The 18,871-nt window shown below is 40.7% G+C and overlaps 1 protein-coding gene across 5 annotated transcripts in view; it reads left to right on the plus strand.

Moving 5' to 3' along the window:
* Positions 1–2,404: 2,404 nt before the first annotated feature.
* KANSL1 (KAT8 regulatory NSL complex subunit 1) overlaps positions 2,405–18,871 on the plus strand; it is a 186,673-nt gene continuing 170,206 nt past the window's right edge. For 2 of the 5 annotated variants that reach the window (XM_036835750.1, XM_036835751.1), the window contains exons 1-2: positions 2,689–2,874; positions 4,001–4,139. The gene's annotated coding sequence lies outside the window, so the exon portion shown is untranslated. Of the gene's footprint in view, positions 2,622–2,688; positions 2,875–4,000; positions 4,140–18,871 lie in introns of those variants that run through there. The other 3 variants (XM_036835752.1, XM_036835753.1, XM_036835746.1) reach the window with 2 other exon arrangements.

An 18,871-nucleotide genomic window follows, 5' to 3' on the forward strand; every position in this document is an offset into this window, starting at 1 on the left:
TCTTCCTCATCTTTTCAGATCTGCAATACACCTCAGAGCTTTCTCTTTTTTCTTTGAGGACAGATAAGGTGTATATATATCTTTCCTCCAACCCTCATTCATCACCCCTGTTCTTAGTGTCACAGAGCCGTCAGACATCTGCAGGCAGGACTGGGGACCAGAGGGTGCTTGGAGCAAGTGGGGAAGGGTAAGAGAGTGACAGAGATGGGGGTGGGGGAAGCAGGGTCACATCTCTATGTGGGTAGGGGAAGAATGATTTCTTTCCGATAGGATTTCTTAACCTGGGGTCCATAGATTAGGAAATCCATGAACTTGGATCAGGAAAAGGTAATATGCCTGTATTTTTGCAAAAGTCTAACAGAAAATTAAAAACAGGAAATTAGTATTATTATTATTATGTTATCTCCATTATGAATGGAGATAACAAACCAAGTAGTATTAGCAGTACCTGTGATCTTGTCACCAATAGAAATCACAGGTATTTTCTTATTATATGACAGTTGTGGGTATCTTGAAATATTATTTTTACTCATTTACCACCTCAAAATTATGGTGGTCATTAGGCCTGCCACTAGATCTTATTATTTAATAGATTTAATACAAAGCACATATATTGCTATGTTACACTTTAAAAAATATCTTGAAAATTGTATTTTAATGTAATTGGTTTCCTTTGAATTTCTGTGTATATTTGTCACGCATTTAAAAACCTTCTGAGAAGGGTGCATGTATGAAAAAGTTAAGAACTCTGCTTTTTGAGTATTCTCTTGGCTTTCATTCTTTTTGTTTTTTAATTAAAAAGCTTTTTAAAAATTGAAGTATAATTGATTTACAATGTTGTGTTAGTTTCAGGTGTACAGCAAGTTTTCATTCTTATTGAATGAGGCTAAAGAGGGTCTCTGAAGTGAGTCGTAAGACCTGTGAGGTTCTCATAGTTTTATTATTTTATTTTTCCAGAGACCCTTCCTCCCTTAACTTTCATACCTTTTCACTCTCTTGTTCTTGTCTCACTGATCCTCTTTCTGTTTCTTTTCACGCTCCTGACCTTACTGTGGGTGTCTCTTTCCATTTCTATGGGGAGTTTATCCTTTAGCATGTCACTTATCACCATATTTAGGCGGAGAACTCCAAATCTCCCCTAGTCCAGATTATCCACCCTCTCCCAAGTTTCCTAACTCCACTTGCCTCTGGGACACCTCTACTTGGTTTACCACTGGTATCTGGAACTGAACATATTAAAAACTAAAATTCCTCTCTAAATCTGCATGTTGTCCCGCTTTGCCTGGACGACCATCTTATCTGTCCCCCTGGTTTTGCAACCTTAGAATTATTTTAAAATTTAAGCTCATTAAATTCAAAAAATGGGAATCTTTGTGAACGGTACTAAAATCAAAAGATACAAAAGGATATACAGTGAAATGTAAGTCTTCCTCCCACCCGGTCGTCTCAGCTCCCCTCCTAGGAAGAAACCACTGTTTTCAGCTCTTAGAGTGATTTTTGATTCTTTCTTATTTTGGCTATATCTCAAGTCCTTCCTTGCCTGTGAGATGTGTGCCCTTCCCTCTCCAGGCCCTAGTGACCTTATATCTGGTTGACTTTATATATAAGTATTTGTATGTGTATATTTTATATACCTATATAAAATCTCCCTCTGTGGCCTTCCGGCCTCGAGTTTTCATCACATCGCTTCCTGGATGAAGAACCTACAAGGGTGAGGGGCCGGGGTTGGGGGTGATGGGTAAGAGGATCTCAAGGGGACTTAGGTAGGGGGTTCGGAGTGGCAGACTGGTGGGAAGCTCTGACAGGGTTCCTATTTCTATTCCTTCCACCTGAGGCCCCTTTCCAGTCCTCTCATCCAAATGTCTCTCATTTCCAGGAGCCGAGACAGAGACAGAGAGATACCCAGAGACAGAGACGCCGAGGCACCAGCATCCCTCTCCGCTTCTGTCCCGCCCCACCGCTCTGACGGACATCCTCCATCAGCCAATGGCGCTCCCGATGTTCCCCGGAAGGGCCAATGAGAGACATAGGAGGGCGGAAGATTCCCCGCCCCCACTTCTAGGCTTGGTTGAGCCGTGCAGGTAGGTCCGGGGCTGGGGGAGCCGCCGTTGGCACTGGTGCCCGAGGGGGTGGGGGCACGAGTCGGTAGGGGTGATGGTGGGGAAGGGTAGGCGGCCCCGACCGCGGGAACCCGGGGGGGCGGCCCGGCCGGGAGGCGGGGGGCCGACGGGCCCGGGGAGCGGGCGCCGCCGAGGGCCCTGGAAGCGGCTGGGCTGGGGGAGCGGGGACGCGTGTGTGGGGCAGAGGGACCCCCGCCCCGCGCCCACCCGCAGGCCTGGGCCCCAGGTTGCGGGCAGAGGGGCTGGGGGCCTGTTGCTCTGGGGGCGGGCTGGGCCGGGCCCGGGGCCGGGGGCGCCGAGCAGAGCCTGGGGCTTCAGGCCGAGCCGAGGTGGGACGGACCGACGCGGAGAGGAAGGGAAGCTGCATCCCTCGGGCCGCCCCCTCCTGAAGCGAGCCGGGGCAACGGCCGCAGGCGCCCCTGCTTGAGCCCACTCTCCCTTTCGCCCCCTCCCTAACAATGGGTTTGGGGCAGAAGGAGTCGCACCACTGTGGGAAGGGGGGTAGGTTTGGGACTGGGGTCCAGGGTGGGGGGAGGGGTGGGAACTCGGGCTCTCCCCTTTCTCTTCGCCCCTTGGCTTTTGCGGTGGGGATCATGGAGGGGCTCTTAAGCCCTCCCGAGACTTGGGTCAAGAGTCAAACTCCCCCCTACCTTCCTCCCCCTCAAAAAAAAATCCGACGAGCGGTAAGGAAAGTGATGCCAAGTCTTTGAAGCCGAAGTGACAAACGCATAGGAAGAACAAATCCACTCCAGAGGTTTTTATTTTTAATTTTTCTTAAAAATGAGGGTACTGTATATTCTTTGAATTTTTTGAAATTTATTTTACAGAGGTGGGTGCTGTTATTTTTGTCCCTACTCGGGCAAGCCTCCATTTTAAGCGAAGCAGTAACTGGTTAAGCTGGAATTTTCATTCAGGCCTAGGACGTGGGCAAGGATCCTACAAGAGGTCATTTAGTCCATCCTCCTACCTCCAGACAAACTTGCCTCCCTCCCATCCTCAAAATTAAGTTGTTTGGTTTGCTTTTAAAGATCTCTAAGAAAGAAGAGTCTTTTGTTTGTAGCACTTTAGTCAAGAATGGATTTTACTTTTCATGTAGAGTGGGCTCTGCAACTTAAACTCAAGAAAATTTAGGACAATCAGAATGATCAGAGAGGTTTTAATTTATTAAATAAAACTAAACGTGGCAAGGGGCTTTTTAAAAAAAATTTATTTTATTTACTTATTTTTGGCTGTGTTGGGTCTTCGTTGTGGTACACGGGCTTCTCATTGCGGTGGCTTCTCTTGTTGCAGAGCATGGGCTCTAGGCGTGTAGGCTTCAGTAGTTGTGGCACGCAGGCTCAGTAGTTGTGGCTCATGGGCTCTAGAGCACAGACTCAGTAGTTGTGGCACACGGGCTTAGTTGCTCCGCAGCATGTGGGATCTTCCCGGACTAGGGCTCAAACCCATGTCCCCTGCATTGGCAGGTGGATTCTTAACCCCTGGGCCACCAGGGAAGTCCCCGCAAGGGGCTTTTTTAGGTGATCAGTTAACAAATCATTTTTTAATAGTGTTTATGAAGTACCCTGGATAATCATTTTTCTATCTGGGAAAAATGGTTTTGGCTTTCTAATTATTTGATAAGCAATTTTATATTATCTAAAATATGTGTTATACATTTAATCCAATTTTATGGAAAAATATATTTCTACATACATACGGAGATACCTATACCACACACATTTGTCCTTTTCCAAAGGGGATGGTATTTTCTACATCTTTTCAAGATGGTGAGGCAAACAGTACTTCAAATCTCTGTCCAGATAGCTTAAACTATTTGCTTATTCTTTTTTATTTGCTTATTCTTGATTATTTTAAATCTAAATGAAAGTCCTCTCTTTCAGATACCTTCTTGAAACAAAAGATTTTCCTTCCTGCTCATACTTGGTGACTGGGGGATTACTAAGACTCCCTTCTTGCTCATTTCTGAGTATTGTCTGAACTATTCCTGACACTATGAATGCTATTTGGATGCTTCTTAAGGTAAGATGTGTTTTATTTTTTTTTTAATTAAAGGCCTCATATTATTTCTTTTTCTTTACAATTGAGGATTTTCTAGTTCTTGAATTTGCAGTTCGTCAACCCTCTTACCCGACATTCCTTTCCCCTCAAAAAAACTGTTGTGTTTGCTTCCTAGGACTGATTAGTTACTCCTTACTTTGTATTGCTACTGTTCTTAATCATTGGTGTTAAAATATTAATGAAGTTCTCAAATGAATTTCCATGAAAATGATGTGTTTATTTTTGAATTTTAAATTATGACAACCCACATAGTTGTAAAATTCTGTTCCAATCTCAGTAGGATGGATTGGCAATTCAGACAGCCAGGTCCACTTTCAAACAGGTACTTTAGTGTCATAGGTGCTAGGGTGTGTCCCACTCTTGCAAATCTGTAGCTGATTCATGTGTTACAAAAGATGTGTCACTAGCCATTTATTTACTCCGAAACTTCATTTAGTATGTTAGAACATTCTAAGACCTGTTCGTTTATGTGTATAGCTCTGTTGGAGAGTTCTCCTGCTATTCCCTGGTCCTTTGCATGCGAATTTACACCATTTTTCTCAACAGGTAGCACTTTGTGCCATGTTTCATCTCACAAGATGCACCTCTTTGGGGGCAGTGTGGGCAGATGATCTTTACATTAAAAAGCTTTCAGTGATGTGGTGGTTCTCCAGTCTCTTGGCTACTTCAAGTTCTTGTACATATATGTCTCCATTAGGACTAAGCAGAGGACAAAGCTTCAGATACACGTAGGGAGGAAAATGGGAGGAAGGATGGGGAAAGATAAGGAGTGATGGAAGACCCCCACCAGCTTCATGGGGTGGCACAGGTTGCTTCCTTCAGAGCTAAATACTAGTGTAGTTAAGATTGTTGTCTGGTAATCTGTCCTGTGGAATTCCAAATTAATGCAGTGAATAAATCAGATATTAATGCAGTCTGTGGAAACTAAATATTTGGATTGTGGGAAATCTTTAGGTAAGTGTAGACTGAGTTCTCATCTTCATTTATGTTGCAGCTGCTATTGTTGGATGAGGAGTGCTTATATTAGTATAAAGGAAGCCAGAGAGACACAGTTTTTCTAGCCAGTCTCCCTGTAGAGTTGGAGGGGTTGCATGGGAAACCCAGCCAGAAGTCCTGAACCTATAGGAACTGGAGGACCTTGTACAAGAATATTTCTCTTTGGTATTGAGTGTTTAGTGCCACGACCTGGTGGCGTTTGTTGTCTTTAGGAAGCAGGCAAGGGGATATCCACAGGTTCTAGTTCCGTAGAAACCCAAGGAACTGGGGATCAATATATTAGATTTTTATTTTACAGTTTTAACTAATGGATTAGATACATAGAGGCCTGCTTTTTAAGATCTATATATCTATAGATATAGATTAGATATCTATATATCTATATATATGACATTTTACCTCTAAATCTCTGAACCTGGGCAAGTTCTACACTAACCCTTGAAGTTGCACCAAAGCCCTCTGGAATGACAGGAATACAGAGTGAAGTCAGTACTCCATACTGTGTGTTACCACCTGTTAACTACTTAAGAATGTAGTTATGTGACTGCCTTAATTTAACCCTTTGCTCAATGGAAGACCTCTTCTGAGTCTAAACAAATTTTTTATTTGCTAACATTTTCCTCCTCCTTTTATGACTTAAGAAAAACCCTTAAAAACTGTAGTGTGATCTGGGCAGGGGAAAAAGGCACTTTTTTGGGGGGGATGGGAAAAGGATAACATTGAACTTGCAGGATGGAAAATAAAAAAGAGAGAGGGAACTTTATTCTCTTTTTCATTTGTGAATACCTTTAAAATGTTTCTGAGATGTGTTTTCAGATTGCAACTGCTTATTTTTAAGTCAAAAAAAAAAAAAGGTAGGCTAATTAAAATGTATACTTTGGAGCCAAAATATTTATTTTCTATAGTTCTTACACTTTGTTTCTGATTATCTTATTTCAGAATGAACTCTAGTTCTATAAGGCATTACTTAAACGTCAGACCTCATTATGTGCTTATTTCTTTTCCCAGGCTTATAGAAAATAGTACCAATACTCACCCTTTTCAAGAATCAAAGTACAAAAAGAAACATAAATAACAAAGGAAAAATAACTCCAAACAAAAACTCCTCAATTTAAGGCACTCTTTTTTTTTTTTTTGCATTTTTAAAATTTATTTATTTATTTACTTATTTATTTTATTTTGGGCTGTGTTGGGTCTTCGTTTCTGTGCGAGGGCTTCCTCTAGTTGCGGCAAGTGGGGGCCATTCTTCATCGCGGTGCGTGGGCCTCTCACTATCGCGGCCTCTCTTGTTGCGGAGCACAGGCTCCAGACGCGCAGGCTCAGTAGTTGTGGCTTCACGGGCCTAGTCGCTCCGCGGCATGTGGGATCTTCCCAGACCAGGGCTCGAACCCGTGTCCCCTGCATTGGCAGGCAGATTCTCAACCACTGCGCCACCAGGGAAGCCCAAGGCACTCTTTTAAAAAAACAAAAAAACAAAAAAACATTTATTTATTTATTTATTTCGGTTGCTCCGGGTCTTAGTTGTGGCATGCCTGCAGGATCTAGTTCCCCGACCAGGGATCGAACCTGGGCCCCCTGCATTGGGAGTGAGGAGTCTTATCCTCTGGACCACCAGGGAAGTCCCTAAGGCACTCTTGTTAATTAGTTCCCATGGAGTTATTTACCCCTTTCTCTATATCAGGGGTCTGCAGCTTTTTTATTGCTAGCCATGACTAAGCAGTATCAGTGATGTTTGGTGTTTTTATGTACAGTTGTCAGGGTTAGGGTATGTGTGAGATGGGAGAAGAACAGGGAGGAGGAGGAGGAGAATTGGGTGAGTTGGAGAAAAGATCAAAGTGAAGATGAAATGGAGAGAAGAGATACAAGGTCTTTGGTGTGTGATATGGTGCCACCATCAGTTGTCTCAGGTAGCTCTCAGGGACTGCTGGTTGCCTGTGTGCTAGTGCCTTGTGTGCTAGACTGAACTATGATGAAAGCAAGTAAAAAGTATTCTTGACAAACAAAAGGACATAATTAAAATATGATTCAATAGGATATGGAAAGATCTCCAGGATAAACGTTTAGGCGATAAAAGCAAGATGCAGAAAAGTGTGTATGATATGTTACCCTTTGTGTTTTTTGAAAAAAAAGAAGGGAGAAAAGAAAATTTGTATTGGCTTGTTGTATATGCATTAAAAAACACTTCAGAAGAATAAACAAGAAAATGGTGACATCGGTTACCTGTTAAGTCTAGAAACTGGTCAGGTAGAGGACATAGTGGGAAGGAGACTTCTCGCTGTATTATATTTTTTTTCACACTTTCCGATGTTTGTATCAAAATCAAAAAATACAAAAAAGTTTTTAAAAACTTCCAATCCTTACATCTTTTCTTCTTCTGTGTCTGGAAGTCAGAGAAATGTCAAGGAGCCACAAATGAGAGGGCAATAGCTCTTGAACAGTGGTTGAAGGGGTGCATATACAAAGGGTACTGTAATCTAGGGCACATTTTCTCCTGGGATCTTGAAGAATTTCAAATTTGTAGGTTTATATTTCTAGTATTGAATTGCAAGGTCAGGCATTAAAAAATTTCACTTGCTCTTAAAGTTAGTAAAAAAAAGATTTTCATTGTTTATTCCCTCCAGTTGGCAATTAGATACACTATCACATTCTTGGTTATGTGATGTGGGGCAATTTTAAGAAATTTAAAAATCTCTCGGAGGTTCAGGGTCCTCCTTTGTACTGGAAATGAAATTAACATTTACTTCAGAGGATCTTTGTGTATATTATATCTGCGATTTGGCTTAGTGAACTACTACTGTTATTAAAGTAATTACTAAAAATAATAGTTCCTTGTAGCTAGTGGTCATAGTGGGGGGCTCTGCCTGATGTTGGGCAAGTGTCTCATCCTCTTAGAGACTTGGTGTCCTTACCTGTGAAAAGTGTATAATTGTAGTACCTAGATCCTACGGTGGATTTTGTAAGGACTAAATGAGTTTGTTGATGCGAAGTGCTTAGAATAACACTTGGTATGTGCTCAATAAACACAAGCTGCTAATTTTCTTCATGACGTCTGTTTGCTAGGGCTGCCATAACAAAGTGCCACAAACTAAGTGGCTTAAACAACAGAAATGTATTGTCTCTCAGTTCTGGAGGCTAGAAGTCTGAGGGCAGGGGCATGCTCCATCTGAAGGTGCTGGGGCAGGATCTCTTCCAGGTCTCTCCTCTAGCATCTGGTAGGTCCTCGGCTTGTGGCAGCATAACTCCAGTCTGTACACAGAGTTCTCTCTGTGTATGTGTCTTTTTTGTTCAAAAATTCTCCTTTTTAAAAGGACAGCAGTCGTACTGGATTAGGGCCCATCCTAATGAGCTCATTTTAACTTGATTACCTCTGTAAAGACTCTTTCTCCAACTAAGGTCACATTCTGAGGTACTAGGGGTTAGTGGTACAAAATATCTTCTTCGTGGGGGACAAAATTCAACCCATGACAACATCCATTAGCCTCATCAGCCCTATAGACTAATGTTACTCATCATGGGTAGCAGACCGTCAACACCTACACATAGGAAATGAAAATTTTGGTGCAAATTGGTCATCTGATTTAAAGAAGTAGATTATTTCTTTAGGTGTCTCATGCATTTGTCTTCTTAATTTTTTTAATTAATTTTTATTGAAGTATAGTTGATTTACAATGTTGTATTAGTTTCTGGTGTACAGCAAAGTGATATATAACTGAATCACTTTTTCAGATGCTTTTCCATTATTGTTTATTACAAGATATTGACTATAGTTCCCTGTGCTATACAGTAGGGCCTTGTTTATCTCATTTGTCTTTAATATATAGATTTTGTTATTGAAGCTTTAGATTTATATAAAATTGAAACTTTAGAAGGTGGTAATATTCTTTTTCTTTTAGCTATCAGTAAAATTCTGATTTGAAAAATTAAGGTCAGGATTACAGGCTGTTCTCCATGTCTCATCCTTTGTGGAAATTGATGAAACCTTGGGATTTCCTTACTACGTAAGAATTAAGCCCAGGTATCTCTCTCGAGGGGTTTGGGAGCTAAGGATACTCAGTAATGTGGAATTAACACATTCTCTGTGTGAATAAAGAGATGTTTTATGTTCAGTCAGATGCCGTACTTGAAGAAGCCGGCATGGTTATCCTCCAGCATTTAGCTTCTTTGGGGGGTTGACAGTATGGGTCATTCCAGAAATAGCAGGACCTTGAGGAAGTTCCTTCTCTGGCCTGACTGACTTGGCCCGCCCTCTGCCTCCATTCCCCTCCTATTTGCCTTTAGGGTAAAGCTCAACCGTTTTGATGCAGCACATAGACCACGTGGTAATCTGTCTGCTGCTGACCTTTCTGTTTTGTTTTAAAATCTTACCTTTCTCAGCTGGCCTGTATGTACCTTTGTTTGATGGTTTCCTCTCCTGAAACTAGTGTTACAACTTTAAAAGTTTACTTAGGTGAAAATTTTTCTAAAAGGTGCTTTTACATGCTTTTCTGCCTCTTTAAGAGGCACTCTGGGGAATCCCCTGGTGGTCCAGTGGTTAGGATTCCTCGCTGTGACTGCGGAGGGCCTGGGTTCGATCCCTGGTTGGGGAACTAAGATCCCACAAGCCACGCAGCCAAATTAAAAAAAAAAAAAAAAAAAGTGCTCTGAACAAAATTTTATTTTTTAATAATAATTCAAAATTACGGAAGATCTACACTATGCCCACCACTTATTGTACTGTGCTGAAATGTAACGTGCCTTTGGAGGCCGTAAAATCAACTGTGTTCATGGAGTAGTGTGCACGTATTACATACTCTCGGGCTAGTCTTCATTTTCTTTAGTCTGTGATTATCTACTTTCCTGATCTCCTACCTTAGTATCCGGCTGTTACTGGCCTTGTTCCAGCCTCCAGAAACTCTCCCCTTTATTTTAATGCCTTCTTTCTGTGGTAGGTTAGGATATCAGCAAACTAAGCTTATATAAATTATTTGCCCAAGGAAGAGTAAATAGATCTTTAACGATGGCTGGAGGGACTTTTCTGTGGATAGGATAACATGAAGATGACAGCTTTTTGACAGTCTGATGCAAAATGATGTGGTTTTGCCTGTGTGCATTTTACGGAGAGGAAGGGTCCATTGCTTTCATCCGATTTTTACAGTGGTCTGGAACTGCTTTAGATAAATATGTGTCATGAAATTGCTTTGTTAGTTGTCATCAGAGGCTAGTTCCCAAATTCCTTTTCCTGTGTCCCTATCCTGAAGTGAAGGAGTTCATGGTATTGGATAACTGTTTGGACTGTGGGCCGAGGGGCCATTTGACTAGGCCAGAGAGAGTGCTGACCAGGCTGAGGCAGAGCTGGGGAGAGAAGTCAAGCCGTGAGCGGGAGAGCAGCTCTGGGCATTGTTGGCTGGTTTGCTCCAGAGGACAATGGGAGTAGCCATAGTAAGTTCTGGAAGCTCAGAGAGTATATTCACGTACTTGACTTGAAGAAATGGAAAAATATTATCTTTTTAAAAAATTATCTTTCTATTCTGAACAGTCTAGTGATTTTAGTTTCTGCTAGATTTTTTTCTTGCTTAGAAATCATCTTGTGAAATGTTTGCAACCTAGATCATAATTTAATGAGACAGCTAGATAAGAGTGAAAACAGGAGTAAAAGAATCAAATAAAGAATATAAATTAATGTTATAATTCTAAAAGCATCTTTAAAAAAAATTATTTATTTATTTGGTTGCACTGGGTCTTAGCTGCTGCAGGCGGGCTCCTTAGATGTGGCAGGCAGGCTCTTTAGTTGCAGCTTGTGGGTTCCTTAGTTGCGGCTTGCCAGCTCCTTGTTTGTGGCACACGGGCTCCTTAGTTGTGGCATGCACTTGGGATCTAGTTCCCTGACCAGGGATCGAACCTGGGCCCCCTGCATTGGGAGCGCAGAGCCTTACCTACTGCACCACCAGGGAAGTCCCTCTAAAAGCATCTGACTGTGGGGGCTTCTTCAGAAGTGGAACATCTGCCTTGCTTACAAAGAAAACCTCTTTCCCCCAGTGACTTTGCCTCTTCGGTCATAGAGCACAGAGCCTGTCAGGTAAGGGACTCTTCTTGGGCCCAACACTGTCCCTGTATTTGTTTCTTCTTATACTAGGCCACCTCTCTGGTCTCTTGAGCTGTTTTCTTCCTCCTTGTTAGGGACCTCTGGCTGTCATTTGTACCTTTTCCCAACCCATTTTCACCCTCCCATTCCCTGTTGGCTCTTGTCCCTCAGCTTATAAACACACTCAAGTCTCTCGCTTTACGAACGCAAAACCCTTAAACTGCGACCACTGGTCCCTTTGCCAATGAAGTATTTGTAGCTTCTTCCTATGTGTTCTACTGTACCTGCCCTTTCTGCCCTTATCTTCTGAGGCCTCCTTGTGGTCTTTGACCGTTCTCCCCGGCTGTGGTGGTAGTGGTCCCTCCTGGCTTCCTGTCGTCATTTCTGAAAGGCACTGTAGAGTCATGATACAGAACGTGGACTCTGCAGTGAGTCTCCTAGATTCAGATTTCAGCTCTGCACTTACTGTGTGCCTCTCTGTGCCTCAGTTACCTCACCTGAAAAATGAGAAAAATAATATTAAAAATAATGGCACTTAACATTACAGGACTGTTGTGAGGAGGAAATGCATTAATACATGAAAAGCACATAGGTGAGTGCCTGGCACACAGTGCAGTACAGGTGATCTGAGTGCTGCCTCTTTCTGTCATCGCTGTCATCTCTGGCTGTTCTTTCTCAGTTTTCTTTGCAGACATTTTTTCTCTTTCAATCAGTGTTTGCCTTGCCTTGGCCTTCTCTCCTCCCAGCCTGTGTAATTCCTGAGTGACATCTTAGATAAGTTTGTGTCTCACTCTGTATGAGTCCCACATCCATATACTGATGATCTGCAAATGTGTTTTTCCCAGCGCTAAATGGTCTCCTCACATGACCATATGTTTCCTCCCCATGGCTTACCTGGCTTTCGAGGTGAAGTTCACACGCTTTTGCCAAGCACACAGGCCCTTGGCCCAGATCACTTCCTCTGCTCCTTCCTGAGCTCTCTGCGCCCAGCAGCGTTGAGCTGCTGTTTGTAGTTCCTTCTGTACACCTTGTTGCTCCTTTGCCCCTGGGCCTTCACACAAGCAGTTGCCACTGTTTAAAGTGACCTCCTGCCCTGTTCTAGAAACATCCTTGTCCTAGTTCTTGAATAACAGTGAGGTGTAGTAACAGCAGTAACTAACGTGGAGAGCTTCCTGTGCGCCCAGGCTTTGCCTTTGTGTGTGCATCCCTAGCACTTCTGTTGTGCAGTGATTGCAGGTTTGCTTCTCCACGCAGCTCGTCTCCAAGTTCTTTGAGAGTAGGGGCTGTGTCCTGTCTTCCATCATCACTGCTTGCAAAGTGATGACATGTAGTAAATGTGTTGAATGAATGAATGGTCTGAGCACTGCACTGCCCAACCTGTGAAATGCATCTTTAAGAGGGTATCAGTGGGAAAGCTGAGTTAGTTACATCCATTCGCCAATCCTGGCCTTACCCTTTGGAACTATAGGACCCAATCTGTTTAGTGTGAGCAGCTTTGTAGCTTTGGAATAAGGGTTACAAAGAGGGTTTTGTTTTTTGTTTTTAAATCGTTCATTGAATGATGAAGGGCGCATAGGTGTTTTTGTTTTCTTATTTTTGCTTTTAAAAAAGAGAACCAGTGTGCTGACAACCCAGTGTCATCTGGCAACTAGAACGTTTTTTACATTGTTGGAATAAAGTATAGGGACTTCCCTGGTGGTCCAGTGGTTAGGACTTGGCCCTTTCATTGCTGTGGCCCTGGGTTCAATCCCTGGTCAGGGAACTAAGATACAGAAAGCGCCCACGCGGTGCGGCCATAAAAAAAAATAACAGTAATAAAAATAAAGTATAGAGAAATGAATTTTATGCTTGTAATGTTCCATCCAGGTAGTAATTTGGCAGTGAACTGATTATAATTTAAACATTTTTTGTGACACTAATCATTAAACATTAGTGATCAGGTATCCCCTTTCTCCTTTCCCATCACAGGTCTGTTAAGTATGGGTTTAGACACATAATGTTTTATCTTTTATCACCGTGTATAAATTGCGTTTGTAGCAACAGCCCAGAAAATGGCAAGCTTTTAAGTGTAGTCTACGTGGTACTTTAATCTAGGTCTTGATCATGGTAGTAATTTTTTGGCCAGCAGGGGGAGCTGAAGTCACTGATATGTGACTCCATCTCAGCTGGTTTTCAGTTTGTCAAGGCCCAAAGAAAGTAAAAATGCCTTATTGACAAAGGTCATGATCAGAGTTCACAAAGAAGAAACACAAATGACCAAGAAGCATATAAGAAACATTTTTATTCTGATAAGTAATCAAAGGAATTCAGATAAAAATGATATACTACTTTTTTTTAGCCTATCAAATTGTCAATTGAACTGTATGGTCAAAGGTAGTGAGGGGGCAGTCTCTAAAACTGCTAGTGGAAGTGTGCATTGGGCCCAGTTTTTCTGGAAGGTATTTTGGCAACATATATCAAAAAACCTTAAACTGTCTTTTAACTCAGTAATTCCACTTCTAGGAATTTATCTTAAGGGGGAAAATATAGAGATATATAGAAAGATTTGTGACTAAAGATATTCATTGTAGCATTATACAAGTGAGAATTGGGAATAAACTTGAATGAGCAGTGAGATTAATGGGTAAATTATGGCGTATTTAATGGTGAATTATTATACAGCCATAAAACAATATTTTTAAAGAACTTTTAATGTCTTAGAATGTTGAGTATATGATAAATGAAAAATTCAGGATATAGAGATATATAAGGATTCTAAATATATAAAAGATAAAGAAGATACACACACACACACACATATATATATATATATATATATATATATATATTACACACATGGAACAATGCAAGAATTGGGGGCGCTGACCTCTGTGCAGTAGAAAATCCACATATAACTTTACAGTAGGCCCTCTGTATCTGCAGTTCCACATCCAGGGTTTCAATTGAGCATTGCGTAGTATGTATTGATTGGAAAAAATCCGAGTATAAGTGGACCAGTTCAAACCTGTGTTGTTCAAGGGACAACTGTACATACATAGATAAAGGACTAAAAAGAACTATAGGGCTTCCCTGGTGGCGCAGTGGTTAAGAATCTGCCTGCCAATGCAGGGGACATGGGTTCGAGCCCTGGTCCGGGAAGATCCCACATGCCGCGGAGCAACTAAGCCCATGCGCCATAACTACTGACCAGTGCTCTAGAGCCTGCGAGCCACAACTGTTGAGCCCGCGAGCCTAGAGCCCGTGCTCTGCAACAAGAGAAACCACTGCTCCGCGCAACTAGAGAAAACCCGCGCGCAGTAACAAAGACCCAACGCAGCCAAAAATAAATAAAAATAAAAATAAATAAATGTTAAAAATTATAATAAAAATAACAAGAACTATACCAGCAAGCCTTACTGAGTCTGTTAGGGAGCTGTCAGCCAATTGTCATGTCTCAGTTGGCACCAAGGAATGTTTTGATGTGAGGCAATTATAAGATGTTAACCTCAGAAACTTAAGGCCTCACCTCAGGTGTCACTTCTATCCTGTAGGAGCCCAGAATGGACTTAATATACATAAATTTGTATACTTCTTGAGTATTCTTAACCCTAAATACTGCTTGGTGATAACACGTTCTACAACTTTCTTTTTATCTTTTGTGGAAAAAAAGATCTATCTTTTCAAGTTTAAAAGCTTAATGTATTGTACCAAGATTTGGTGAATAAATTAGTATTTACCATATTGATACATTTTCTGATTTTGATCATAGTGCCCCTTGGCTTTCATGTTTCTCAGTTGAAGATGATTGATTTTAAAATGTAATCTCCAGTGACATCTCCTTCAGCCTCTTAGTCATTCCATTTACGTATACTTCTCTGGATCTTTGTCAGCACTGCTTTGCCTTTCTGGATTTATGGTAACCAATCATAACTGCATTTCAGATACAGCTAAATTATGATTTGTTAGAAGGATAGGAAAATATGTTCTATTCACAGTCTTTTCCTTGTTGGCAGTAGAATTTGCAATCCCTCCCCGCTTTGCATACAAAAATCACATTGTCTTTAAGTAACATTCTGTAATTATTCAAAAATTTCTTTTTTAACTAGAAGCCATGCATCCTTTAGGTACAACTTAGATTTTTTTCCTGTAAATGCTTTACTTTTCATTTTTCCATGCTGCATGCTGTTAATACCTGCTGTTTTCCTGCCTGCAGTACTTTAGGAGCTTGTATCTCAGTGGGCTCTTAAGAGATAATTCAGAGTAAGAATCACCCTTTCAGTTAGGTCTGGTCTGGTGCTTAGAAAGCTTGACCTTATGTTAGTTGAAATGTGTCCCTCTGCAGTTTCCACTTTGGGCCTAATTTTGTCTACACAGGAACTGCCTGGAGCAACTCTAGTTTCTCTTCTGCTGGACAGCCCTGCAGATATTTAGACACCTTTCATGCTTGCAAAGTATTCTCTAAACTGAAAATACATCCTAGTTTTTGCAAATGTTTCTCATTTGATATACTTAAAATTTTTCTCCACCTCTCAGTTCCCTTATTTTTCCAATTTAGTGCAATATTTCACTGTCAGGAAGCTCATCATTCCATCTGCAAAATGGGGAATTCTCTGTATACCTTTCATATAATTTATGAAAATGTTAAATGTAGCATTTCTGAAACATTACCTAAGATCAATCGTCTGCTTATACTTCCCGGGGAAGTACCTCAGCGTCCGTCCACCCATAGTTTTCTATGTGTCATGCCCTGTGTAAATCTGCCCCCTTTGCGCAGTACACGGTGTGTCAGTCTCATAAACCACACCCCATCCACGGGAAATATTCTCAACTCTGTGGCCACTCAGGCTTTTTAAAAATAGCCTTTTATTTAGACTCTTGTCAAGACTTTTATAAAAGCCTAAATAAGTTATATTCACATACTTTCTCCTCAGAGAGTTTGGGTAGACTGGTGTGGTGTGATTTCTTCTTTTAGAAGCCATGTTTGTCTTTTCCTCAGAAGGTTTTTTATGCTGATACGTCTTCTGATCTCATCCTCTAGTAGAGGTTTGCCAGTTTGACCGATTTGAAGCTCACAGCCAGAGCCTTTCTCTTGAATAGATGGGAGTTATGTTGATGGCATGTTTTTGTTCATTTTTGTTCAGCGAATATTTATTGAGTGCCAAAATATGCCAGGAGTTGAGCAAGGGGCTGGGTAAATTTTGTTGTTAAAGGAAAGAGATCTGGATTCCGTCCTCTTGGGTCTTATTGGAGGTCACTTCTCTCAGATGACTGTCAGTAGGTTCTTCCTTGCAATTTTATAATTTTATACATAAATTCTTTTAAAATGCGAGTACTTTGGGACTTCATGACTACCTAACATGTGATATATTAGTTTGGAAGCATCTTGTTTGTTTAATGATGAATTTAATTCACTGTCAGTGATTCATATGCTTTAAAGTAGAAATAGATTTCTTCCTTATATCTTCTTCAGTAAGTATTGAAGCAAATTACAGTTAGGCCTGTCAGTTGTCTTGCTCTTGTCACTGTTTATACCCTGTTTATCAAGTGCTCCATCCAGTCTTTATTCAGCATCTGGCTTTTTATATATTTAAACCACCTCTCTGTGGCTTTGCATTTTCTTGCAAGGTTTATTTATTTATTTATTATATTTTAAAAAACATTTATTTATTTATTTTATTTAGGCTGCGCTGCGTCTTAGTTGCGGCATGCGGGATCTTCGTTGCTGGCATGCGGGATCTTTAGTTGCGGCATGTGGGATCTTTTAGTTGTGGCACACGGACTCTTTGGTTGCGGCATGCGAACTCTTAGTTGCAGCATGCATGCGGCATCTAGTTCCCCGACCAGGGATCAAACCTGGGCCCCCTGCATTGGGAGCTCAGAGTCTTACCCACTGGACCACCAGGGAAGTCCCTCTTGCAAGGTTTTAATTGTTGTTTTGCCTACATAGGCCTTAGTTCTCCTGATCTGCTATAATTTATGGTATTTTATTGCTTTTCCTCATTTTTATTGTCTATTTTGAGAAAAGTTATTTTCCTTTTCCTCTCCCCACTCCTACTCTCCTCCGCTCCCCCCACACTACTTAGCAATTTAAACATTTTGTTTGAGCATCTGACTTTTTTGCTTTCTTATAGTCAAGTATTTTTAAAGTCCATCTCTATGCTTTGTATTACACATTTGCCTTTTAAACATAACTTTAGTTTTATCTAGCCAAAGTCTAGATCTTCCTTCTAAAATTGGGTAACCATATAATACATTTTTAGTTTTTCCTGACTTTACAGAATATTGGTTAAGTGTGTTTCTTATCTCTATTACTAGTGAGTCATATATATCAGTTTCTGATTATAATTTAGAACCAAGTTCTGTTATATGTGTATGTCTTAGTAGGTTCTAATTTTTTCTTTTTGAGAAAGCATTTATTGTGTTATTTAAATTTTTATATCAGTTCCCTTCAAAGAAGTTTTGTAGTGTTGAACACACAGATTCTTGAACCACACATCATTGTTACTATTGTAGTTTTCAGGTTTCTGAATCATTGAGCTTTAGAGTTGAAAAGAAACCTTGGTTTTAAGTTAGTCAGGCTGTCTTGTTTTCTACATGAGGAAACTGAGAGCAGTGAAGTCATTTGCCCTAAGTCACGTCGCTGCTTGGTGGTAGAACTAGAACTTGAATGCCAGTCCAGCATTAATCATATCAGTATGTTGATTGCTAGGGGATAGATTCATCTGCTAATCACATCTATATTGATTGGACCATGAAACAAAAATAAATTGTTGATTTATAGGGGCAAAAATAAAATGATCAATCTGGCTCAGAAATGAGTTGACTGATCAGCATACTCTTTCCTGTTCAGCACATACTCTTCCTCTCAGATCCTGTAATTGTGAACCAGGGCAGTTTTCTTTATACTCCAGGTAGAACTGGGAATGACAATGCCAAGTTTTTTCTCTTTGAACTACCCTTTTACAGAAGCCTTGCCAACCATCTGTTATAATATTCTTTGGGCAGAGTATAATATTGCTACTTTTGTTTAAGCTTTTAAAATAATAATACATTCCAATCCTATCTCACTGAAGATAACCCTTCCAGGAATAGGATTTTGTGTTCTTTAAACTCTTCACTGGCTTATTGATGTCCTAGTTTGTATCATTCCTATAGATGACTGATTTTATCTATGACGTGTTGTATCTTCCTCATTTCATTCTTACATAAAGTAATTTAGAATAATTTACTTGAGTAAGTTGAATAACTTGAGTTTGACGAGGACCTAATTTTTGCTTATATATACTGCTGGCAATGAGGTTGCAAGTGTAACATGAAAGCATATTAGTGCTCTGAGGTAATCTCTCAAGTGGAAATAAATTGCAGAATTACGCTTGTCTTCTGATATTTTTACAAGTAGTTTAACATTTTTTTTGCACAGTGAAGTTGTTTAGAAATTAAGTATTATTTTGGCTTCATCTTTTTTTTTTTTATAGCTTTACTGATATTCATTTCACATATCATAAAGTTTACCCATTTAAAACATACAATTTTTTTTTAGTGTATTCACAGAGTTGTGCATCCATCACCACAAACTAATTTTAGAACATTTTCAACACCCTCAAAAGAAACCCTATATCTATTAGTAGTCACTCTCTATTTCCTTTTGTCCCCTAGC

The sequence above is a fragment of the Balaenoptera musculus genome, chromosome 20, assembly GCF_009873245.2.
Source record: "Balaenoptera musculus isolate JJ_BM4_2016_0621 chromosome 20, mBalMus1.pri.v3, whole genome shotgun sequence".
NCBI lineage: Eukaryota > Metazoa > Chordata > Mammalia > Artiodactyla > Balaenopteridae > Balaenoptera > Balaenoptera musculus.